The sequence below is a fragment of the Peromyscus maniculatus genome, chromosome X (assembly GCF_049852395.1).
Source record: "Peromyscus maniculatus bairdii isolate BWxNUB_F1_BW_parent chromosome X, HU_Pman_BW_mat_3.1, whole genome shotgun sequence".
NCBI lineage: Eukaryota > Metazoa > Chordata > Mammalia > Rodentia > Cricetidae > Peromyscus > Peromyscus maniculatus.
The window spans coordinates 50,780,247-50,806,415 of NC_134875.1; the positions used below are offsets into that span (position 1 = coordinate 50,780,247).

General features: G+C 43.5%; 1 protein-coding gene across 4 annotated transcripts in view; it reads left to right on the plus strand.

The window, feature by feature from the left end:
• Tsc22d3 (TSC22 domain family member 3) overlaps nt 1-26,169 on the plus strand; it is a 63,473-nt gene that overhangs the window by 26,474 nt on the left and 10,830 nt on the right. The window lies entirely within an intron of this gene.

Consider the following 26,169-nt stretch of genomic DNA (forward strand, 5'->3'; position numbering starts at 1 on the left):
CCACCTAAAGATATTCTCTTAGTCTCTCCTCTTCACCATGGCAGGATTGTTCATTTGTGGTAGGACCACAAGTTGGAAGCTGCTTTTTCAAGAGACTTATCCTAGAAAACAGATATGCAACTCTTATCCACCTGGGCCCTTGCTTTAAAAAAAATATATCCATTTGGGGATCTACATTATTAATAGACTTTTTGCATGGATTTCCAAAGCTGTAGCTCCATTCTAGAATGATTGAAAATTTATGATTGAGATCTAGAAAAAGCTACTGACTAAACAAAAGGTGTTGTACTCAGCTCTGCCTTTCTGTAGCATTCTCTCACCCTTCTTCCCCATGCCTCGCCTTCCAACTCCTCCAATACTCACCCTGTCCCCTGAATGCCTGGAAGAACCATGTGCTAATCAATAGTTCCTGCTATACTGTCAATTGGCAGGAGTACTCCTTGGGAGCCTGAGGCATAGGGATCCACTGGAAGGATCTCAGGCACAAGTTAGTCTAGCCAGTGAGGCCACATATCCCTCCCCTTAGCTCCAACCCAAGTAGTCCTGTTTTTGTCTCTTTTATAAATAGGGCTTTACACTATGTTTGAAAGAAGTGGTTCACTTTTTTTAAAAAATCATTGCTCTAGGCCATTCTCCATGCCAAAGTTAACCTATGTCTTGCCTTCCCTCTGACTCTGAACTCTGCTAGCAGACGGTGAAAGGGATGTAGTGCTAATCAAATAATGATCCCTAAGATGTGATCCTTGGCTCAAGCGCGCTAGAAATGCCAGTTCCTTCACCCAGTTAAAGTGGTGAGGAGAACAGACAGGTTGACACTCTGCTTCTCACTTCATGTAACTGCCTCCCATCATTAATAATAATCTCTCATATTTGCATAGTGCTTGGCAATTTTCAAAGTACTTTCACAGACTTTATCTTATTTGAGCCTTTGAGTGCTGCCAGGGTAGGGGCTATTATTTATATTTTACAGAGTAGGAGACTTGAGACCATTTAATTGACCTCACTGAAGAGCTTGCTAAAGGGTATCAGTCAGGGTGATATGAAGGGATAGATAAAGGGAACAAGCGTTGGAATAGGGGTTATGAAAGGAATGGCCAACAAGAGAGATGAGGCAGAAGGGATGAAAATCTACAGTATTCCAGATCCACCATCCCTGTTTGGGAATCATCTCAAAAGCAGTGTGGAAATTTTGGATTGGCCCACCTAAGGAAACAGAGATATCCCCTTCTCCATGACGGTAGCTCCCAAGGCTAGTGAGCCACTGTCTCACCTTGTCTCAATTCTGCTCCAAAAAGCTGATGTTGTCATATGACTTTCTTGAAACTCCTGGAGCCGTAGTCAAGTCCTGGAACTGGAAAGGTCCAGCCCCCGATTTTTCCAGGAGAGGAAACAGAATCCCAGAGACAGAAAACGTTTTAGTCAAAGTCACACAAAGAAGGTGAAACAAATATGTTGAAATGTGTGGGGTAGGGTGGGGGAGTATGAAGAAGGACTGTGAACAGTGCTGGGAATACTTGTCTGGTGAATTGCTGTGGCCTGGACCTTGTACACGTATGCACTGACTGAGGTTAAAGCCATTTATAGGGCCTGGGGTATGACAGGGTGTGAGAAAGACAGGGTTCAGGGTTTCTCTCCCAAGGGGATTCACCCATATAAACTGCTCCAGGTAATTAAGATCCCAGAAGAATTGGCAGCTGCTTGCTGAACAAATTAGGCTCTGCCTTTATGGGCATGTTCTGTGCTGGAGATCAGAGGGCCCTCCCTGATGTTTGGTTCATTAGTCATTGTTCCCTGTCAGAGCAAGCACTCAGAAAATTGGATGTCTGGCAACAGTCTGTATTCAGAAATTCAATAGCAGGAGCGGCAACAGCAACAGCCGAGTGTCTGGGACAGTGCTCCATGCACAGTAGGTGCTTGAAAAAATGCTTGTTAGCTAACTAATGAACTGAGTAAGGAAAGCCTTTAGTCTTCTGTGCTATTCAGAATGAAACAGTGTCAATAACAGATCTGATTGCTTTTCAGCAGAGGCACAGTTGAACTTTTTAACAGGCAGGCTGATGGAACTTGGGGAGGGGGGGACTCACTGGAGGCTTGATTTCCTATGCTGACTACACTTCATGGATCACAGTGCCCACCACTTAGATGTTGTACTACATTGTTTGGATTGCATAAACTCACTGATCCCTCTAAACTAGTTTGTGATTTTCTTCTATTTGAATCCAAAAACATTTTTCCTAGTTCTAGGCTTCTTTGGCCAGAACAGACTATGCTTGGCAGAGAACAAAATAAGGCCTGAGTGCATGTATGAGGAGAGAGAAGTGAGCAGTCGCCAAGTGACATATAGGGCCAGTGAGATTTAAAATCAGTTCTTCCTTCATCACTGGCTTGCCATAGGCCAGGCCTGCCAGGCTAGTTTAGTCAGGCAGATTGATATTGTTCTTAAATGTCAGGGAAGGATTTCTGTTTTTGTTTTGCTTTGTTTTATACTAAATGTTCCTAGTTCAAAATACCCAGGATTCCTTGCAAAGGTCAGCTAGCATAGCAGGACCAAGAGAATCTTAGAAGCTTTTGGCAGTCACTAAAGGTTACCACTAGTGTCTTGTCTATAGGCCAAGGGAGTAAACTCTGTGAGGGATTTCAAATGTCCTTGATGGACTTTTCCACCATGCTAATAAACTATCAGGAAAAATACTTCTTCAATTCACCTAGCGTCAAGTCACTGTTTTAAATCTTATTCATCAAAGAAGAAAGCATTAAGAATTTATTTAACACAGACTCTTTTAGACTTTGTTGGGGAGGGGGAGTGCATGCGTGCGTGCATGTGTGTACTTGAGTTTGTGAGAATGGCTTTGGTAATAATTAAGATGTATATAAAGAATCTGTTTATACCATATGCATAACAGGTACAGAAAAATAGGTGACGGGTATATTTATGTGAGATTACCTATGTTTGATAAAGGACAGCTGGAAGTTTAGCACCTGGTAGGGTTGATGTTCCTATGTGTGTAACTTCTGTAACTCCACTCGAGTCTCCTTTTGAATATGGGACTCAAGAGTCTTGATGATGAGGGCATATGTGAAGAAGGTATGTGTGTCTTCCTATGTAAGTATATGCATAAGCCTCCTGTGCGTGCATGCATGTGTGCATGTGGGGGAGGGGCGCACACTCTTGCACATGCCCAGTGAGGTTGTGTATGTCTGAACAAACCTCGTCTTCTGCTTTGAGGAGAACTATCTTGGCTCCTCTTCCTTTTTCTGTTACGCACCCCCAGGCCTCCTTTCTCTGCTTCTTACTTCTTAGGGAGATGTTTCCTACCATGGAGTCTCTCCATTCCACATTTCTGTTTTTACCCCTCTTGCAGGCTACTTCAGTCTTCTAACAAAGTGGGGGGGCGGGTGAGTCTACCAGTAAGAAAGACAGCATTCAGTGATTGAGAAACAACCTCCAAGCCAATGAAATGTCTGCCTAAAGATTGTTCTTGGATCAATTGAAATCCTTTGGGTCACCCTTGGACTGACTAACATTGTCAAGAAATGTAATATAGATATTCAATCCTTGAGTTTTGGTGAATTAATTAAAACCTTGTTTTTAGTTCTATTGAGAAGGAAAATCATTTATTATCTTTAGTCTGACCTGTGCCTTCAAGAGAACTCTCATTCCATGAAAATAAAGGCTGAGGTAGGCAATTCACACATACTTGTGAAATCTAAGCACATTATCTCACCAGTGGCTATAACTGTAATAAACTAGAGTGACCTCGGTTTAAGTAAACAAATGTTTGAGCTGGCAATTGAAGTGCAAACATGACCCTAATTAATGGTTTGGTTAATAGAGAATAGTTCTGTCTTTAGAGATAGTAAAAAAAAAAATCTCAGTCTTTAGTTATAACATGGGTCTTTAGACTTCTCTTAGATTCTTCCTGTTAGAAATTAAAAATGTCTATCCATTTAATCTATTTTACTCTCCTGCTTCTGAAGCAGGTGATAAGTAAAGCTCAGCTCTTTTCTGAAGCATGTTTTAGGAAAAGTATTCCTAAACACTCATCTTTCATATGTAGGGTCATCAAAACCAGTCCCGTATGTAAATTCAAAACTATATCTTATTAAGCATTATTATACCTAATTTCAAATGGTTTTCCTATCTGTAACTCACTCTGCAGCCAATATAGTCATATTGGTAGATTCAAAGGAACTACAAGTTCTAGAAAGCAACCAAAACCTTGTTGTCCAAGAGATAGATGCAACAGAGTAGATAGAGGATGCTAGGAAGTGGAATGTCTACCAGCTCATGGGCTTAATGGCTGCTTGGTGTGAGGTACTCTACCCTTGTCCCAATTGCTTATTTGTTATTTCATGAAGATGTGAAGGGGAGGGGCTGGTTAAGTCAACTGAAATGCTGGCTTGGGGTGTCAAGAATAGCTCTTTCTTTGCTGCAAGGGATACATCCAGCTGCGGATTTCTGTCATCACTGGACACACTTGCAGATGAATTCAGAAATTATACTGGCCTCCCCAGTTGTTGCTGAGTTGAACAATTACCATTGAGGCCATCCTCTAACCCATGCCACTGTACTGGGTGCCACAACAGGAGGGGGAGGGGAGAAAACTACAGAAGGCTTGCTTCCCACCCCTCGGGAGCTTTAGATTAGGCTGGGAAGATGAGATACACAGGCAAATCTCTCAGGAACAATAACAAGGATATATTGTCCATGGATACAAAATAGTGCAAACCAAAATGATGTCTGTGTCATCAGGTGCAATTAGGTGACAGTTACTATCTACAGTCTTGATGAAGAGCATCATGTTAGTGTAAGGTCAAAGAGGACTTTGTTCTGGTGCATGTGTGCCACTGAACCTACTATAGCGTATGTTCCACGATATGTGTTTAAGTGTTCAGAGTAGTAGGCATGATCATCCTGCTGAGTTCTTTATTTTAATGGAGCTTATAGGAGATATCCAAATTATCTTACCTCAGAACACAATGTGTACTGTTTTTCCACTGGTCACAATGAAGGACTGGCAGCTTAAAGAGTGGAAAGTTGGTCATACCACAGAGGATAGGGCAGGGAGTGACCTCTACTTCAGCTCCTGCTCATAGCTTGAACCACAGACCTGTTTGATTATAGTGTTGACCTAGGCACACTGGAGTCAACATTGTGAACCTTTCTATCTGCCTGTAATCTGACCCCAGAACTTGCTCAAAGTTTAGAAAATTCCCTGAAGCTAGAAAATCACCCTGAAGCTAGGAGGTGCCCCCACCTATCCACTTCTACTATGCTCCATTTCAGGCTACACACAGGCTTCAACTAGAGTATATGTAGGGTGGGAATGCACAAATTGGGTCTGAATCCCAAAAAACTGATAAGTGGTACATAACTGGGTTGGCTCCACATTGCCCCTTCCCAATTAATGAAAAGAACAGATCTGGCGAATTACCTCCTTCCAGAGCTTGAGCCCTGGATAGAAAGAATAGTCCAGAAGGAAGTTCTTTACCATTCAGGTTTGATTTTGACTCCCAAATATGCTTCTCATCTGACCCAACAGCGTTACCAAGCATGCCAATTGACAGACAAAGGGGTCTAGAGTATTCCAGCCCCACAATACCATTCTGGCTAGCTTCAGTTGACACTAGGTTGCCCTGTCCACTTAAGTGCTATAGATGGGTCTAATGCTTCTGGGTCCTGATATTCCTACTTGTTCTTGGGTTGGTATATCTTCTTCTAGCTTTTCTGATAACTAGCAGAAATCTCATTTCCACTGTGGGCCTTGTTGGACTACATTATCCCTGAGGTGGCCTTCTGGCTCTGACGTCTGTCCTGTTTGTTTACATGCCCTTTTTGTTTTCCTGGGGTAAACATTTCAAGGGGGGCAAGGGATGTTTGAGAACTTCCAGTTTGGAAGCTGGGGCAAAGTTCCAAGGCTGGGTTTGTTTTGTGTCATGTTTGCTTCTTCCTAACTGGTTTTTCCCACTTCTAAGGACCAAGGGCCACTCTGGCTTGGGCTGCAGGTGGGCGAGGTAGGGCAGCAGGTCCACCAGGTCAGTGGTTCAGGGCCACTCTGGGAGCATGGGCTGGTAAAAAAATACTGTCACCTCTGCTGAGATCAGCTGCCGGAGCAGAGCCCCTTATCTTAGGATCATTGCTACTGACCTGTGAGGTGACCTGAAGTTTCTGATGAGCAGGCAGACAGCATTGTGGGGTCAGCCACATTTGGAACAGGAGCTGTTTTCAGGGATCCTGAGAAGTGAAGATTTCTCTAGATGTGAAGATCCCATGCTGAGCTCAGAAATATCCCAGGATGGGATCAGATTCATGTCAAGAATCTGGGAAACTTGCATGGAGGCCCTGAGGGAACCAAACTATGGGCCTGGGGAAGGGTGTTGCCAGTAGACTATAAATGGGAGTGGGCAGGGGCTGTGCAACATTATACACTGTTTTCTCCAAGGGACTTTGAAACCAGGCCTTCCAGCCTGGGTTTTCAGTTTGGGGAGTTGAGGAAAGGGAGGAAGGGAGGCCTTCATAAAGCCAGACCGGGGGTTGAAGGGAGGGAACCTATGCTATCATGTGGTGACGCTAGGACTCCCCCTATTTCATAGTTCCTTTGAGGGAAGCATTAAGAAATTGGAAAGAAACTAGGCAGGGAGAACAGTGATAATGTGCCACACAGAAATCAGTGTCATCCACAACAAATAAGCACAGCCTCCCAAACAAATACACACAGTCTTATTTACAAGCACCTTCTTACTATATGTATACATGCACACACTTAAATACACATGCCAACAAATATATACAGAGGCCTCACTGCATACTCATCCCAGACCCTGAACATGGTTCCATCACACTAATTTTCTGTGAAGATGCCAGGGACCCAGGCAACGTTAACTACAGGTAGAATTCTCTTTAGACAGGTGTTAAGGAGGGACAAGCTCCTTGGGAGGGGAAGGACATTTTCCAATACTTAAAAAAAAAGTAAGGAAGAAAGAAAAGAAAACAAAGAAAGGCTGAAGTCCTCCCACAGGCAGGCTCGTGCTCCGGGTGTGCTTTCGCAGGCCAGAAACTACAGAACTGGGAGTACTGCCAAGTGCTTTATCAAAGGAAACAGCCTGCCCAACAGCTGGAGATGGGCTTCTGCCAGCTGTGTGTGCCTCTTGGTCTCCTTCTTTTCGTTCATCTCCTATCTCCATCTATCCATCTCCTACAGCCTTGCACTTTGCATTGGGAAAGGCCATATACAGACATCCTTGGACCAGAGAGAAATCTTCATGCTAAGTAACTTAAGCACATCGCAACCCCAGCTGGTCTAGAAGAGGCTGTCTTGAGAGGGAATGTGTTACCCAAAAGCTTGTCTCCAGAAATTGAGCAATGGGTGTGCACTATAGGAGCTCTTTGCTACACCTAGAGTTATGGGGAGATACAATCCAGTGCCTCCCTGTCAACTCACAGTGGGAGGTAGGTGCCTAGCCAGACTGTGTGCTGGCAGCAACAGGGTGTTTTCCAGCAACCTCAGCAACTTTACCATTCGTATTAATTAATTAGTTAATTACTTGGATTCACTTCTCTAGGCTTTAGGCTTCCCATCAAGAAAAGAGACAACAATGTTGGGCAGAGGGAGAGCTCAGAAGAAAGGTGTTTTCTTTCTGGGGGTGACAGAACTACTGCCAGACACTAAGAAGGGTCAGTGGGGACCTCCTGTGGCTTTGCTTCCTTTCCCAGCCTGCATCCACTTCAGATTTCTGGTTTTTCAGCTGAAGTGGCTAGCACCAAAAGTTATACATTGAGATGCATATGTGGAAATAACTTCATGAAGATGAAATCCACTGGGGCTGCTAATAAGTTCAAAGACAGCACTGATCTCTATGTGCTGAAGGCAACAGCCATATCTTCAGGGAGGCCTAGAGGATTTATTCTATTCTCTGATCACACAACCTGTACATCCTGCCCCAGCTGACCCTGGAAAAGCCTGATACCCACCCCAGAGGCCTAGAAACACCCCCAAGAGCAGGATCCCTGTTAGGTATCTCTTATATCCCCAGTGTTTGCCATATGCTGCCTGCTTAAGCAATTGATGACCTGAATGCTGGAGAAATTCACTTTAAAACTTGGATCTGACTTGGTGGGAATCAATAACTTGGTCTGTGTGTATTGCCCAAAGTTACCATATTGGACTTCTTTGTTCTACTAAGTGAGTACTAATGAACAAAAAAAAGTAGGTGATCTTAGCTTTTGCATCTCATAGGCATTCTGCTGCCCATCACCCCTGTCCTTCACTTAATGTTGTGGTTCTTCTACCCTGGCCAAGATCTTGACTCTTCCTTCCTCAGTCTTCACTCTCTCCTTCCATGAAGCTTCTTCTACAAATGAGAGCACTCTTATGCTTAATCACAAATGACTCTAAAGCATGAGCATACACTTTAGGGCTAGACCTAAATCCTTAGTCTCTTCCTGACTTTTGAGTTAGTTATTCGCTTCTCTGAACCTCAGCTTTTCTCTGTGTGAAAATGGTACCAATAATACTATCCCCATGACTTTGGGGAAGTCTGATTGTGTTTACATGTATATTGTATCTGAAGTGCTTTGGACATTATTTGGCACAAAGTAGGCACTCAATGATTGTTAGCTGCTAATTTTTATTACTATTCCTCAATATTTCTGTGAGAATGAAGAGTGTTTGTCCCACACAGATGGGCTCATAGAGCTAACTTTATGAAAAACCAGAGACCCTGGCTGGGACACTCTGAAGACCTTTCATCAATTCTGTTTGTCCAGCCCTGGCAACTACAATCTTGAATGGAGCAAGGTACAAAAGACAAGGGCCTAACGCTCAGTTCAACACCTGCCTGATTATGTCTGTCCCAAGTAATTTCCCCTTGGGCCACATAGACTACACTAGCTCCTGAGTTAGGTGCAAAATGTCTTTTGGGAAGTTCTGCCTCCCCACAACATCTCTAATCTGACTTCTTTTCTTCCCCCCATTTGGGATCGTATCTGTTTCATCTCTCCATCCTTGGCCTATGTGCTAATATACATCCCTTGCCACATATTTTTCAGCATGTGGTCAAGCTGAAGTACATTTAAAAGCGCCAGACTAAGACTCTAAAGGACTACTACTTCTATTACAGCCTGTTTATTACTATCTCCCCGAAGGTGTGTACACAACCTTAGAGTGCCAGTTCCTCTGCGTGGTAAACTTTGTGACAGCAAGATTTCTTGTCCTAACCCAAGTAATAATTGGTCAACCCGATATTAGCAGTGGCTTCTGTAGTGCTGGACAGTCAGAAGGAGGCTGGCATAGCACTGACATGGTTTGTCATCTAGGTCTTCACAAATGGAGGTTTGAGGGGCTTGACTCCTCCAGTTTCCTCAAAGAGTACTTGCAATGGTTGGCACCAGCAGTATATCAGCTGTGGGGAGCAAGTGGCAGGAGGGGAGGGAGTCTAGGTCTGTCTTGGCTACCACTGCTTCTTTAGTTCCTCTCCTTTCCTAGTTTGAGAGCATTTGTTGCTGTCTGAAGGGCTGGGCAGTGCCAGCACCACAATAAACAGCTTGTCCAGTACACACAAGCTCTTTGGACCCTGAAATGTCAGCTGGCCAACTGGCTCACAGCTAGACCCTGCTGCGTGCTGTTTGTATCCGGCCCCAACAATGCCACTCAGCACTTGTAGAGCCATGTGTCATAGCAACAAGGCTGGGAGTAGGGTATCCACAGGGACCTGGCCCTAGCTCTGGGAAGCCAAGCTCATGGACCACACTTAGGGCCCCAGATAAAAATAACTGCCTTAAAGATCCAGATCTGCTGGTCTTAGACTAGCAATGTGGCCGGTCCTTCTCCATCCTGTCCCAGGCTTGGCTCCAAGGGTAGCAGCCAGACAGACTCCCTATGCCCCATATGGCTGGACTGCTGACTGGTGTTGGACAGAAATATCTCACCCAGTGAAAGCTTGTGGGATGTGGAATATGTGCCTCCAGGGGGTGCAGATTGAGCATAAAGGGCAAGAGAGGAAAGAGAACAGCAATGGGGTCTGGTGGCAACAGCGCTAGGCCAGGATCCAGAAAGCCTGGGCTGTGCTCCCAGCCTCTGCCATCAACTCCCTTGGTGTCCTTGAGCAAGATCACCCAGAGGGCAGGGTTGGGGGAATAGGCACAGGGCCAAGGCCATGCATGCCCAGGAGAAGATGAGCTGCAAAATCTTGTTCATACATATGGGAGGTGGAGATTGGGTGTCTAATCAGGAAGATTTTTCTGGCTACTTCATTACCTTTAAGTAGCTTGGATTCATTTTGACCACTAACACAACCAATCTCAGGTGCCCGGAGGACATATCAGAAAAGATAGGGTAGCTTCATTCTAAATGCTTGTCCTTTGGTTTCCTTTGGAGTCAACAGGCAGATCCATGCTGCCAGAACTTAGGCCTGAGGGTATAGTTGTTCCTTAGCCATACAAATCTTTGATATTGTCCTAACTTCTGCACCTCACAACCATAGGACAGCTTCTCTGGGACAAGAGTTTGTATAAAAGGAGCATCTCCTACCTCACCACTTCAGGTGACTCTGTCCCAAAACTCAGGGATCCATCCATCGCATGACACATACTTAGTCCCAGGGCCCACTTTACATCTCATCTCTTGAGTTTCCTCTCAAGCAACAGATGCCATTTATCAAGTCCTGTGGGTGTTCAGTGGTGATAAACTCATGGGGGTGCTCTAGTATTCAAATGTACAAAACGCAGTTAACAGAAGCTACCAGTGTGTGACACTCAGTACGTGTTAAACACATATTTGTCAAGTAAATACGGTCTAGAATAAATGTGTAAAACTCATATAGAAAGGTTACATCTATTGATATACTTATCAGTCAGACAGGCTTCTTTCCATGGCAGGACCAGTTCAGGGGAGAGGGCAGAAAAAAGAATCCTGCCAGAAAATAGTATGGAGGCACCCACCCCACCGTGTGTGTGTGTGTGTGTGTGTGTGTGTGTGTGTGTGTGTGTGTGTGTGTATTATACCTATGGTACGGTGAGGATGTCTAGGCAAAGTTCTCACTGCAGTCTGAGAAACTGTGAAACTTTGTATTACAGGAAGGCCACCGTGGTGGTGTCTAACTGGGTTTTGGGCTCTCTTAGTGATTTGAAGTCCCAGTGTGACAAAGCTATGGCAAAGCTGAGATTTTAGCATCTCTTCTAGTGATTTGGTCAACTCATTATTACTATTCCCAACCAGATGCAGTGGCCAAGAAGTGCCTTGGAGGTAGGACCCACTTCTCGGGGGAATAAGAAAGGTTTAGATCAGGATCTTCAGCAGTTACTGATAGCTCAACATAGCCCTGGTCTTCACTTCTGCAAAAACTCTGAGAGCTGTGTTTTGGCATTTGCAGCTTCTTTTTTTATTTTTTTATTTTATATGCATTGGTGTTTTGCCGGCATGCATATCTGTGTGAGTGTGTCGGGTCCCCTGGAACTGGAGTTACAGACAGTTTTGAACTGCCATGTGAGTGCTGGGAATTGAACCCAGGTCCTCTGGAAGAGCAGTCAGTCCTCTTAACCTCTGAGCCATCTCTCCAGCCCCGGGTATTTGCAGCTTCTTATGTCAGATTTCTGTGCTGTCCATACCTCCACGTGTGATCTGTGAAAGAGTGACCCAAAAGGAAAAACAAACAGAAGAAAGGCCTCCAGGTCTTTTGACGTTATAAGTGCTATTGATTTTATAAGATTTTTCCATTGGGAGGACAGTGAACTGAACTCATTTTGTAGCCAACTTAGGCCTTGACACCACTGTCTAGGCCATCAACTGAGAATCATAGAGGCTGTGCCTTTATTTCAACACAGTTGATAGTCACCACTCTCTGCTGGGCCTCCCGTGGTGGGATATAGTATGTGTGTGATTCCAGGCATTCCCCACTCCTTCCTATTTCCCCAGAGATGTCATATGACCCTAGGCCCACATGCTCTAAGCTCTTATCAGTGAAAGGAGGCTTTTCTAGTGTGAAGGAACAGAAAAAATGATATTGAGGAGCAGAAGGATGTCTGAAAAGAGGGACTTGTGACCCTACTATGCCACAGAATTAACCATCTGAATTTAAGAAGACAGGTTCTCCTCTCCTTGTCTGTTTATTTGTTCATTTGTTTAACTTGTTGTTTTTTGATTTTTTTTTAAAAATCTATTAATAAATAGGTAAAGAGATTCTTTCTATCTCTAAAAACCTGTAGGCTTGTGAAAAGAAAAAAGCATCAAAAAGGAAAAAAAAAGTATAAAGAAGAGAAAAAGGGATTCAGATTGAAAAATTCTAGGATGGTACAAAAAGGGGGGAAATGGGGAAGAAAGAGAGGTGTTGTGGTATATCAGGAGTGGTCCTGAATGGAAACTCCATGGCTTAGATTCTGTTCTCAATTATATCACTAATGAGCTATATGACAATAGGCAGCTCACTTCCTCGTTTTGTATTTTGTATCTCCTGCCTGTGGTCCTCTACTACCCAGGCTATTTTGTTGTTAAGGAGAAAAAGAGATCTATACATAAAAACATTTAAGAAATAGAATCAGCCGGGCAGTGGTGGTGGTGCATGCCTTTAATCCCAGCACTCGGGAGGCAGAGGCAGGCGGATCTTTGTGAGTTCGAGGCCAGCCTGGTCTACAGAGCGAGATCCAGGAAAGGCGCAAAGCTACACAGAGAAACCCTGTCTTGGAAAAAAAAAAAAAAAGAAGAAGAAGAAAGAAATAGAATCAGTGTTCAGTGGTGTGCATTTAAAGATGGGAGGCACTGTTGATGATGGATGGCAGGAGAAAACAGAAAAAGAGCAGTGGCTCTAGAATTAGGCAGACCTGGATGTAGGCTTTTTTTCCTATCTGGCTTTGTGACCCTGAGCAAGTCATTTTCTCTACCCAAATTTAAATTTCTTCACCATAAATGGAGGAAATTAATCTAGTTGACCTTGAAGGCTCCTCTAATCTCCGAATATGTAAGAAAACAAAACATAATGAAGAGAAGCCAGAAGATGCCAAGTAAGCCAAAGGCCAGCATTGTGCGTTCAAGGAAGCAGCCAGCCACTGGATCATTTATGTCAGGAGTTTAAAAAATAAAAACATGGCATTTTCAAAGCAAAAGTTGGAGGAGGAGGAGGAAGACAAGGCAAGGTCGTGTCAAAGGAATTGTTGGAAAAGATATTACCACATGTTTAGTGAGAGAAGACTTCATTGGAAGACATTCTGGTGAGGAGCCACCACCTGGCATAGAGATCTGAAATGGGTTCCAGAAAAAGATGTTGAAGAGGGTGGTAAGTGCTACAGCAGACTCACCAAAAAATGAACCTCAAATGGAAAGTAGGGAAGATGGAACACTTTCAAATTGGCAGGCTTTCTTCCATGGCAGGGTGAGGGAGTGCAGAACTTGGTCAAGGGCCCTTCATCAAGTATTTGACACTCTTGGATTTTATTCTCCTTTTTATTCATCTATTTATTTGGTTGGTTGTTTGGTTTTGATATTTTGAGACAGGGTCTCATGAAGATGACCCTAAACTTCCTTTTTAATCCTCCTGCTTCCACATCTCATTTATGCAGGGTTGGGGGTTGAAGCCAGGGCTTCATGCATGGTAGGCAAGTATTATACAAGTAAGCTGCATCATCAGCCCACTCTTAGATTTTATCCCTGTAGAGACAAAGTGGCTGTGGATTCAACCTATCAAGGACCCTGTATTAATTTCATGGCAGAACCAGGTACAAAAAAAAGTTGTTGGAGTATTCTTGTTATTCCTTTTCCATTATCTGGGTTTTCTTAAACAAACTTCAAGCTGAAATGTTAGCCTATTAGAGAAAAAAAAAAACATAAAGGAAAACCAATTTCAGGTAACTGGTCTCTTAGGACCTTAAGAGGCCAATCTCCAAAGGCTGGAACTTGATGGGGTTTTTTTTGTTTGTTTGTTTGCGAAACCTGAGCCTGGCACAGGCGGTAAGGGCTAGGATGAGGGGGAAGAATATGAGTCTACAGTTAACTGGATCTTCAAACCTACGCTGTCTGTGTAATCTTAGGCTAGTTACAACCTCTCTGGATTTCTGCTTCCTTATCTATCATCTCTAATGTTTTTCATTGGGTTATTATAAACAAATGAAATAATGCATGAAAAGCATTTAGCATACATTACAAACTTTCAGTAGTGGTAGCTATAATCATCATCATCATCATCCTTTTTTATGATTACTACTACTACCACTACTGGCAGCAATTATGACAGTCTAGTATCGACCTCGCCAACATCCCACTAACCTCATCCCTTGCTTTCTTTAGAGTTCTGTTCTGCCATACAGGTCCAACAGTCAAGCCCTGTTTTCTCCATTATGACACCAGCATTCCCAGGCAGTTTCTCCAGACCTCTTCCCAACCTGCCTATCCATGTAAGCCCCAGAAGAAGAAGGTCAAAGTGGGAGACAGGTGGCAGGGGACAACCAAATGAGGCCATGCATTGCCATCCTGTCATCAGTTTTCTGGCAGGGCCTAGCAAGGTCACCTTTTGCTTCTAATTTCCTTCTAATTTTCTTGCTTTGGAGAGAGGAAGGTTGAAATGCAGCCCAGAGGGAGACTAGATAAAAGCAAGGGCTTTGTCCCCACAAGGAAGGAAAAGTGGCGGCAACTCTCTCCATTATTTTCCAGTCCAAGAGACAATCCAGACCAAGGCAATGCCATCCCCTTGGATAGGAGCAGAACTGTCATGTCTCTGTTCTGCTGTCATGATACTCATTCCCCTACCTACCCCTGGGTCAAAACCTAGGAACTCTTAATGCTAGGTGAGGGGTCCAGATTGCTTCAGATGAGAAAGATTTGTGAGTGTGATCATACAGAGGGAGCTGAGTGCTTGTGCTGAGGAAACTCAAAAGTGTGCTCCATGCTTCCTCAGTCTCTCAGATCCCTGGAGGAAAGGTGAGGTCACCAGAGAAACTCAGTGGCACTAGACCAGAGAGAACTGAAATCACATTGTAGCATGCAGCTCTTGGAAATTAAGTAAATTGTTCTATTCTCCGGGTTGAGAACTGAAGGGGAAGATAGGTGGGAAGAACAGACGGGCAGGAATGTAATGGTGGCGAATGCAGTTGTCTATGGCTGGCAAGATTTCAGTGGAACCAAAGCAGACTCCACCAAAATATCTTCCTCAGCCTATGTAACCAAACAATGATGTGTTTCTTGAGCACATGCTGGGTGTTCCCCATTGTGCTAGGCCTTTGTAGCTGAGTTTCCAGTCTAGTCTAGTCATTACCCCCTAGAGTCCCTTCCTCTTTAATGCTTTGATGGGGAGAACCTTAGGTCAGTGCTAGGAAAGCAGGGCCCCAGACGAAGTGGAGAGGTAGAGAGCATGGCAAGAGGCTCTTGTATGGTGAAGGAAGGTCTGAAGGGACATGATAGGTGGTAAGGTGGATGAGGGTTGGGCAGGAGATGCTCTTAAATAGAGTCCAGGCCTAAAAGAGAGAGAAAAGTTAGAGAGGGAAGGAAACGGGCCTAGGATATGTAGGTGGGTTTTCAGTGGTTTGTTTGTTTGTTTGTTTGTTTGTTTGTTTGTTTGTTTGTTTAAGATACTATCATGGACCATGGGCAAGGGGAAGCAGCTTAATATCTAATAATCATTTTAATTTTTAATTTTTAGAAAATCTCTTGTTCTTTGGCTCGTGTCTCTGTCTCTCTGTCTCTCTCTGTGTTTCTCTCTGTCTCCTCTCTCTCTCTCTCTCTCTCTCTCTCTCTCACACACACACACACACACACACACACACACACACACACACACACCTTAATTTTCATTACAGCCCTGCCAAAGTTGATAGAGCCAAGATAACTGTCTCCATTTCACAGATGAGGAAACTGAGACACAGATTAAAACACAGAGATTACACAGGCCGTTTTAATGGCAGAAATGGAACCATAACCAAAGCAAAAGTCAGAATTAGTCTAATGAATGGCCTTCTTTACAGTGTTGTTTCAGTAATTCTGGGAAGGGCATCTACCCAATCATAATCAATCAACTCTCTCCCTCCCTTCCTCCCTCTCTCTCCCTCTCTCTCTCTCCTCTCTCCCTCCTCTCTCCCTCTTTCTTTGAAGATAACTTAATTTCACTCTTCTAGTTGCTCCTTCTGTTTGGATTTAAACTGTAGCCCATTAGAAATAAAAGAGGCTACTGAAGGCAAGAGTAGGGAGGGCACCTCAGAATCTGGGGATGTTCCTAGTGGGCTTGAGCCATGGTTCCTGTGGAGTAGGGCAGGGGTATATTGGGAGAGAAGGAGCCCAGTAGTGGCTGGCAAGCCTTTTCCACCATTTGCATAAGCAGTGGAGAAGGAGCTGTGTCTGAGTAAATGCAGGCAATACTGGGAGGGAGCAAACGTGTCCAAAGGCAAGGCTGGTCTCAGACAGCCCTAAAGGGTGACTGCACCAACCAGCTAAGTCCTTGGAAAGAGCTTTGGGGAAGACATTCATGTAGCCTTTGTGTGGAGAAGGGGAAAAAACCCTGGCAGTAGCTAGAGAAGGAAGCAGATTGGCCTAAGAAGCTGGAATTGTGGAGGGGCAGAGTCGGGGAGCTATTCAGGGAGCTGGCCTGGAGCCACCGGCCAGTCCCAAGGGGGTGAGCAGAGGCTTGAGAGCTCCGGGACCAGGTCCAACTCCTGACCTTGAGTCACCGTGCGACTCGGCACTTTTCCTACCTCAGCCCAGACACCCATCAGGTCTCTGTTATTTTGGCTTCCTGTTTTACAGAAAACTATATAGAAGTTGCTCCTCTGGCTTCTCCTCCTGACTGACCCCAACTTTCCTACAGCCCTCATACCACCCCTTCCACCTAATCCAGCATCCTGCAAACTTCTTGGGCCTCTTTAAATTCATTTTGCTCCTTTGGTTCCCAGAAATTATCTCTGCACAGTACAGACTATTCGTGAACCAAATGGTACAGATATAACCTAGTCCTGTAAGCAAGGGCCTGACAGTCTCACCTGGTTTGGGGCCTCTTGACTCAAAAGTATACCTGAAAATTGTGGTGATATTGTGTTCCCCAGTATATTGTGCACCCTAATAAACTTATCTGGGGTCAGAGAACAGAACAGCCACTGGATTAGACATAGGGGCCAGAAAATGGTGGCACACACACCTTTAATCCTAGCATTCCAGAGGCAAAGATCCTGGATCTCTGTGAGTTCAAAGCCACACTGGAAACAGCCAGGCATGGTGACACATGCCTTTAATCCCAGGAAGTAATGGCAGAAAGCAGAAAGGTATGTAGGGCGTGAGGACCAGGAACTAGAGCCTTTTTAAGCTTTTAGCTTTTAGCAGCAGTTCAGTTGAGATCCATTCAGGTGAGGACTCAGGGGCTTCCAGTTTGAGGAAACAACATCAGCGAGGAATTGGCAAGGTGAGGTTGGATGTGGCTTGTTCTATTTCTCTGATCTTTCAGTGTTCACCCCAATACCTGGCTTCAGGTTTGTTTTTATTAATAAGACCTTTTAAAATTCATGCTACAGAAAAATCACTGCATCTGAGACCATGGCAGAAAGTGTTAGAGCTGGTGTCAGATATAAAAGTCACTTTTGCTATTTATTCAATCACTCTGTTTGTTGAGCATATACTATGTGTTAGATGCTGCTACTGTGGGTACTGAAGATATTCTGCTGGAGTTTATGGATCTCAGTCTACATAGGTGTGTCATTTATGAAAGAATCACCCATAAATTTGCAGCCCTGGCCCTCTCATCTTAGTTTAAGGGAATTTGGTCCCAAAATGTTTATAGGACTTTTCAAAGTTGAGACAACCAGACTCAAACTCAGCTTTCCTCACTACTATTCCAGCACTATTTGTTCTATGTTCTGAAAAGAATATAGTACAACTGTAAGAGAAGAGTGGTATTTATCCCTATACATATGCTCAAACTTACCTTCTGTGAGAGTATAGCGTGGTCTTCTTGGCAGTATTTAAAAATTGCTGATATACATTTTCTTCCACCTTTGCCACCCTCATCTGAAATTATACTATTGTCTTACCTCTTTGGAGTAAAGCACATCTGATCTGACCAGGGAAAACACAAACAAATTTCTGTAATTTGTCCTTTAGGGCTAGCCTAAATGCTAGCTACACTTGGTTTATTGAAGGTAGACCTGGAGTTTTCCTGAAAGCAGCATTGCAGTGGAGAGGCCAATGCCCAACCAACCCTGAAACTCCCAGGCAGTGGGAGGTCAAGGACACAGGTCACTTGAGGATAAAAGCAAGAGGAAGGTACCTGAAAAGGAAGCAGGAAAGTTCTAAACACAGGCTCCTACTTGAGTTTAGCCTGGGGGACCAACCCTGCAAAGACACTGTGATGGGTGACAGTTTGTTTCAAAGTACATGTTTATCTTTGCTCTTTCCTTATACTGCATTATATTCAATCTTTTGTCCCTTCTACCTGGCCTCCTGGGTAGTGTGCACCTGTTTGCCATTTCCAAGTGGCCAGTCACTGTATTAAAATGCAAAGCTATTGCATCCTAGAGGGGCTCATTTGTCCTGGGATTCCTTCCTGATCTTGATAAGGACCCCTTCCCAGTTCCCATGCAGCTGTGATGAAAGGAATTCCCCAAGAAGTGACATTGGGTGTAAGTTACAGTCACTGCCAAGAACACTCCTCAAAAAAAGATACAAGGGACTGGAGGTCGAATAAGTTAGTGCTATAGTGCTTTACTGCAAACAAGCCACCACCAAAACTCACAGTGCACAGTTAGAGACCAGCCAGTGCTTTGGAATAGAATACCAAAGATTCTTATCTGGCCTGTGCCACCAGTGCTCTGCAATTCCAGGAAAGTCATTCAGTGGTTTAACACCTGATTCTCATCCATACAATAGTCCTAAGATCATATAGTACCCAGCTACTAAGACTGTTGACAAGATTCAAAATGCTGAGGGGATAAACCAAAACCAAAAGTAGATGCTGCTCTTAGGATAGGTAATCAGGACTTGAGAGCTGTTGCTTTTATGATTTGGACCAGGTGAGGCTTTGGGGATCTCCCATTAGGTGAAGAAGGCCTTCAGATCTTTACTCCTGTGCTTTTCTTATATCCATTTTGCTTTAAACAAGGCCCACCTGCAGGACATCCCTTTGCTGGTGATTCAGGGGTGAGAAACATTCCACTCACCTATTTTAAGCTGTTCTACATTTTCTACCCCTGAGGTAGATGTGTTTATGCAGGGGAGGACAGTCCCAGTCAAAACAAGATGAAAATACACTGTTGGCTGGGAGCCCTAGGCTAACTGGTTTCAGGTCCTCTCCCAGCTGTCAACACCTCACAACAGGGCCCTAGGGGTGGGAGGACACCCAAACTACTCCCTTGCCTCCTTCTGGGGGTCCATCTGGGTCTGGTGTATTCTGAGTTATCTCCAAGTTGGCCTCAAAGACCATAAAGTCCATTGCCTTTACAGCTGCCCCTCACACGTAGTTTGGTTTCTTGACAGCTAGTCTTGAATACCTTGGCTCACTCTGCATGTCCTAGGCCACCAGATAAGCAGTATTCTTTCCAACTCAGACCAAGCTAAGATCATCACCTTCCTTCCTTGAGAAAAACTATAAGGGTTTTCTCTCTGAAAGGCCTTTCATTTTAACAGAATGCTTGAAGGTTTCAAAACCAAGGATGACATTGACAGAGAGAATTGCCTTTATCTTAGTGGATGTTAGGATATTTTTATCTAGATGGGTTTTCTCTCTCCCTCCCATTCCATCATTCAAGTTATACCACTGTCACTCGGGCCTGCTAGCCCTAAATCCCTCTTTGATATTGGTGCCAGTTGAGATTTGGCTGTCCTGCTCCTGGACTTTTATCACCCCTACTGCTCCCTGTGGATGACCTGTTCTCAACTGACTCAGCCCCTTTAGCTAAAGATGGAAACTGACTGAGAACCAAGAGAACATACTCAGGCGAACTGCCCCTTTCATTTAAGTAGTTGGGCCTTGCTTACAAGTTATTAGTGGCCACTTACTCAGTTCAACTGTATTTTTGTTTGCAAAGAATGTTTGACTTTCAAGGGTTTTTCATGTATTAACTGTAGAATTACTCTTAGACAATGATTATTACAAAGTTTAAGTGTTAATGAAAGGCTGATATGTTAATTTGCCTATAGTTCTTCCTCACTGAAGCTATTAGCAATATTCTAATTTTGAATCTCTATGCATTTAGAATAGGCATTTCTGAAGCTGTGGGGCTTCACATTAAATTTTACAATTTCAGTATTTATTTATTTTTTTATTTTATTTTACAATACAATTCAGTTCTACATATCAGCCACTGATTCCCTTGTTCTCCTCCCTCCCTCCTCCTCTTCCCCTCAGCCCACCCCCCATTCCCACCTCCTCCAGGGCAAATACACTTTCAGTATTAAGTATGTATATTTTATGCACTTATACACCAACAGAAACAAACAGATCCATGGCAGAATTAGAACTAGGAAAACAGCTTTATATCCTCTTTCATAACTTGGATATTACTCATCCTAATGTACATATTGATGCCATTTTCATATCAATTCCTCAAACTATCCTCTACATAATCAGTGTAAATAACTTCTGAAGCCATGAGAACAAAAATATAAACCAGAAAGAAAGTTTGAAACACTACCAAAAGACGTACATAATTAGCCATTTTTTTTTCTACCAATTCTTTAGGATCATGGAGTATATCACAGTCACATGTTCCCTTTTCAGTCTCCAACAAATTAAGGAATGTGACAACCTACAGGTTTTCAATAAAGTCTAGAAACATAATACATATACACATACATATATTATATATATGATCATCTAGAGCATCTTTGTTCTGTTAAAAATAAAGTGAAATTATCTGTTTCCAGACCTTAAGGTATCCATAACATGTACACCCTGTTAGGCATTATATGAGAGGAAGACCCTAGTTCCATTTTTATGGATGAGGATCTAACAACATAGGGTGTTTAGACGTCATCTGTGCTGTTTTCCAGCTGGCCAGTAGCCAATGTGGAAAAAAATACTTTGGTCTCCTGACATAATTTTCTTCTTGCTTGACAAAGTTTATTTAGGACAAATGTTAGAGTATCTCTCAAAAGAAAGTACATTAGGGGAACACCTCTCCACTCTTCTGTCATTACCATCCGTCTGAGGGACCGGTATCTGTATGTGGGCCAAACCCATTTTTGTAGCTGATTCCTTTAGAGGAATCCCTGGTAACATAACAGAGTCCTTTTGAAAATGTATCTCCTAACTGTACTCGGGCCCTTGTTTCCCAGGAAGTCAAAGGAGTATCTTTAAAAATCCCTTCTTCTCTGGATTCATAACTGGACTTTGACAAATAATAAACCTGTTATCTTTGTTAATACCTAAAAAAAAAAAAATCCCTTCTTAGCCATAGAGGTAATAACTGCCTATACTTGGCTATTCCTCAGTTTCCATATTTACTTTAGTTCTCTTGCAACTCTGTCAACAACCCCCACAGTATTATTAGTTTCAACAAATAACAGGATGTCAGGACTGTTGACCAGGATTCATTAGGTTGCTATTAGAGCTCTATCCTAGGATAGTGGGGCTAGTGTTCATCTTATTTTGAAGGTGTATGAACTTTGGCAAGAAGTTTTTCCTGGTTAGGCCCACAAACTCTGTTGTCTGTGGGTCTTAAAGGTTGCTTATGCTCACAAAACCTCCACCCACTATGACCCAGGCACTTCTGTCTTTGCTTATTGGCACAAAGATAACTATAAGTTGTTGTTGTTTTTTTTTTAAGTCTATGCTGGCACTTTGAATTTTTCACTTCTGTGCTTCATCCTTCACTTCTATGCTTTATCCTTACAGTCTTCTTGTGGCCTTTAAAAGAGGTCTGTACTTGAAAAGGTGACTTCACTACTTCGCATGCATTTTGTCAGAAAGGGCTGAGAGCTGTTTATAATAGTAATACTTTTCATCACTATAACAAAATACCATTGTCTTTGGTTTCATTGATTTTGGACCTATGGTTAGTCAGAACAAGATGGTGGCAGGAGCATGTGGCAGACAAAACAGTGAAAGAAAGGGATGGTAAATGGTTACACTCCTCCAAGGGCAGGCTAACAATTACCTCTTTCTTTCCAGCTAGACCCCAACTCCTGAAATAGTGCCACCAGTTGGGGACCAAGCATTCAGCACATGAGTCTGTTGGGGGTAATTTCATATTCAAACCACAATAACTAGTGTTTTAGGCTGGCACTAAGATTTTCCAGGTTTTTGACTCAAAGTATGTCTCTTTTAAAGCCTCATCTACTACACTGTCTCAAGGAACAACAAAAAAGAAAAAGTTAAAAAGATCATTCTGTTGCTGGCAAGCAACAAGGAACTCCAAGCCTTGGGGAAAAGCCTTTGCTTATTTGTAAGCCCCAGAATATAGCAGTATAAAATAAAGATAAAAATGAATATAATGCCCAATTACAGGTCACAGATCAGATGCATGTCACAGAGAGCAGTGAATTCCCCTCCTGTTACCCTCAAGGAGGGGGGAGTTGGTGAGCAGTGGAGGCAGCCTCCTGACCAAGGACAGACTTATAAATCATAACATAGGCTGATAGTTGATAGTAAAAGTAAGTAAGTCAGCCGTGGATAGGGGTAGGGATGGGCCTGTGTGCAGCAAATAGTCCCTAACTAGTCTTTTGTAGTCAGTTCTAGCAAGTTACTGATGGGGAATGAGTCACATCCCTCTGGCAAACGTAGGAAACAACCCAACCCACATTTGACTGGGTAAGATGGCAAGCATGGACCTTCAGTAGAGTTAGCATCTGTAAATGGAGTTAAGGTCTGTTCATTGACCAGAATGATACTCAGAAAAGTCAGACCCTTCCTAGTCTCTGGTCTGAATTCTCTGTTCCCCATTGTGATGTCCCATTTCCAAACCTTTTGAGCTTCACGGGCTGAGAAATCCCAAAACAGCTGTGAAGTGCCTTAGAAAGAATCTATTTCTCATAACAGAGGCAAAGTTTTCCAATATTTAGATATAAATTAAAGTACTTCAGAAAGGCTGGCCATGTGGCACACACCTGTAATCCCAGTACTCAGACGACTGAGGCAGGATGAACTCTGCAAATTCAAGGTCAACATGGGCTACAAAGCAGGATCCAGACCAGTCAAGACTCTATAGCAAGAAGCTGTCTCAATACCTGTCCTCCCTCAAAAAAAAAAAAGACATTAAAAAAAAGAGTAGGTTTGGGATTATCTCCTAATAATAACTCTCTTGTGGTCTGATCAAGTTTCTAAGAGTGAGAAACATGGAAAATTAGGTAGCTGGAATATGTTGAAGTGCATCATACAAAATAGATCTCATTATCTATCTATGGTACCACAGGAGCTATTTAGATAGGCCTTTTTTTTGGCTCTCACCTCTTTCTTTCTTTCTTTCTTTCTTTCTTTCTTTCTTTCTTTCTTTCTGTCTCTCTCTTTCTTTCTTTCTTTCTTTCTTTCTTTCTTTCTTTCTTTCTTTCTTTCTTTCTTTCTTTCTTCTTCTTTCTTTCTTTCTTTCTTTCTTTCTTTCTTTCTTTCTTTCTTTCTTTCTTTCTTTCTTTCTTTCTTTCTCGAGACAGGGTTTCTCTGTGTAGCTTTGTGCCTTTCCTGGAACTCACTTGGTAGCCCAGGCTGGCCTCGAACTCACAGAGATCCGCTTGGCTCTGCCTCCCGAGTGCTGGGATTAAAGGCTTGCGCCATTGCTCCCCGGCTTTGGCTCTCACCTTTAAGCCATGATTCGAGCACTGACTTGATTTAAAGTGCTCTGTCTTGCTATATTGCCACATGCTGTGGCCTTATTACCTTACTGAGAATCATAGGAAAGCTGGCAACCAAGGAGAAAGGGAGATGAGGCCCCTCTTGCCTGCCTATCTTTAGGAATCAGACTGTGTGAAAGGCTTGAGAAGGAGGTGTTTGCATAAATGTATGTGTGTGTGCTTTGTGCTTCTCTTTCTTTCTGGTAAGATGTGTGCATTCTTTGTCAGCAGCCCTTAAAAACAGTGGAGAAGAGTTTCATCCAGATCACCTAAAAATAACCTTTCCCTTCTCCTGACAAGCGCCAGAGAAGCTCACTGAAGTGGCCTATCACTTTCCCTCCACGGCCACTATCAAGATTTATTTTCTGTGAGTCTAAATTGTGTTCTAACTTAGATTGGCCACTGACTACAGAAAGTACTTTGAACTCTTAGTGGCTGCATGTGGCACCTCTTTAGGGTTGCTTTGCATCGGCAAGGAAACGTTTCTAGTTCCTCAAAGTATGACTGCAGAAGATATCACTGAAACCCAGAGTCATGTTGGTGATGGTGGTCTTTATAGGCACCACAGTTGAAGGTCTGGAAAACAACCAAGATGATTTTTTTTCCTCTGCCCTTCAAATCACATTCAAAGGTAGCCAATCACAGAAAGCACTTAAGCCAGGACTGGCTCTAATTAGAACTGTCCTCAGGAAGAACCTGTGGGAGTCATTCCTTAGGCATCCCATATGATTGATTGTGTACAAATGTCGCCTGTCTCTGTTTCTCCTTTATTTAAAAGACTCTCTCATAATGTATGATTGACAACTTTGAAAACTGTAATCCTGGCAGTACCAAGGATTTCCTGTTCCCAGCATGCAGTGCAATGCTTAAAGCTGGTTTCTCTAGTGACCATCTGAATGCCACTCCAAGTTGCTTCTAAGATCCTGTCACTTGTGACTTCTATACAACACATAGCTGGCTCTGAATGTCAGAATAGAGACCATGACTTTTGACGCTGATTTAAACTCTAGAGTTTATGTTGTCTTGTCATATCTTGTCATCTTGCTAGCCCTTTGAGAACATAAGGAAGCTGGAAACAGCCAAGGAAGAGCAGGGGGGTGGAGGGAGAGGTAGGCTGTGGAAGGAATGGCCTTCTTTCCCTGACTATCTCTGGGAATCGGACTGTGAGAAAGGTTGAGAAAGGTGTTTGCATGGGTTAGAATATGAGAATGTGTGTTTTTCCTCTTTATTCTTGAGAAGGTGTGTGTATTCCTTGTCAGCATTTCTTAAACCTGTTGAGAAGCCTTCCTTAACCACTCCCCTCACTCCTTTCAGTGTTCTCTGGCACTGTTCCCATGGTTAGGGGGCCCTGCCCAAGGAATAATTCAACCTATTTCTCTGCTTTCTATTTTAAGAGCAGTGTACCCCCTACTTCCCAACCAATTTCTGTATCCCCACCACAGCCTCCCACTCCATCTGGGCTGCCTTCTCACCATCCAGGAAGCCCCAGGGTGTAGGGTGTGGACAGACAAGACCCTTTGAAATCTGCAGAGCCTCTCTCCACAAGTTATAGAGTCCCACAAAAGAGGCCCAAGGATCCACCTCAAGTCACTGTGTGGTGAATAACTCTGCTGTGATGTAAAGGGGGCTTTACTGAGCACAATGTAAGACCCATTGTGGCTTTAGGAGCCGAAAGCCCTGAAGAGGCTGGCATTATTAACCATCCTTATATTCCTTAGAGAACTTGTATCACTTCAAAGGTCACCTGCTCTATTGTGGGGCACACAATGGAGCCAGGTGTTCCACCTTAGAGCCTATGCCTTTGCAAATCCCTGGCCTGCTAGCTCTGCCTCCCTGAGAAGGTCCTCTGCCTCATTAGCAAGCCCCTTGTCCACGGCTCCGCCACCCTAACATAGTCGTCTTGGTTTTTTGTCTCCTAAGCATTTTTAGTAGCCTCAAGTCATTGATGTACCAATCAAAGTAACCTTGGCAACTGCTAGAAAAAATGATTTGGAATTTTGGCTCTCGGGATGGCTTCACAGAGCAAAGTAGGTGAGAAGGCCCCGCTAGTGTCTCCTTGAGCTGTATAAGCTGGGGCAGACCAACAAACATGGTTATCTGCCATATTATACTCTTATTTTCCCCAGCCTCTGTAAGGCTACGGTGCACGGAGATTTTCAGAGAGCAGTTATTTGCCTTTGTGAATGTGTCTCTTGGCCTGGGGTTGGGGGTACAAACAACCCCAGTACCTGCTTCATAAAGGATATGGAATGAGACTCAAGACTGAGCTGGCCAAGGGAGAAAGGTCAACCATATGGCAGGGAGACGTGAACCCCATGTTGGCCTTGCATTACAACCTTTCTTGGCACTGTCAGTCTCCGTGTCAGAGAAAACATAGGTCCTACAAAAACTCGATATTTTGTGGCTGCTGTATTACCAGCTCCAGGGAGGCAATGGCAAAAGAGAGGAG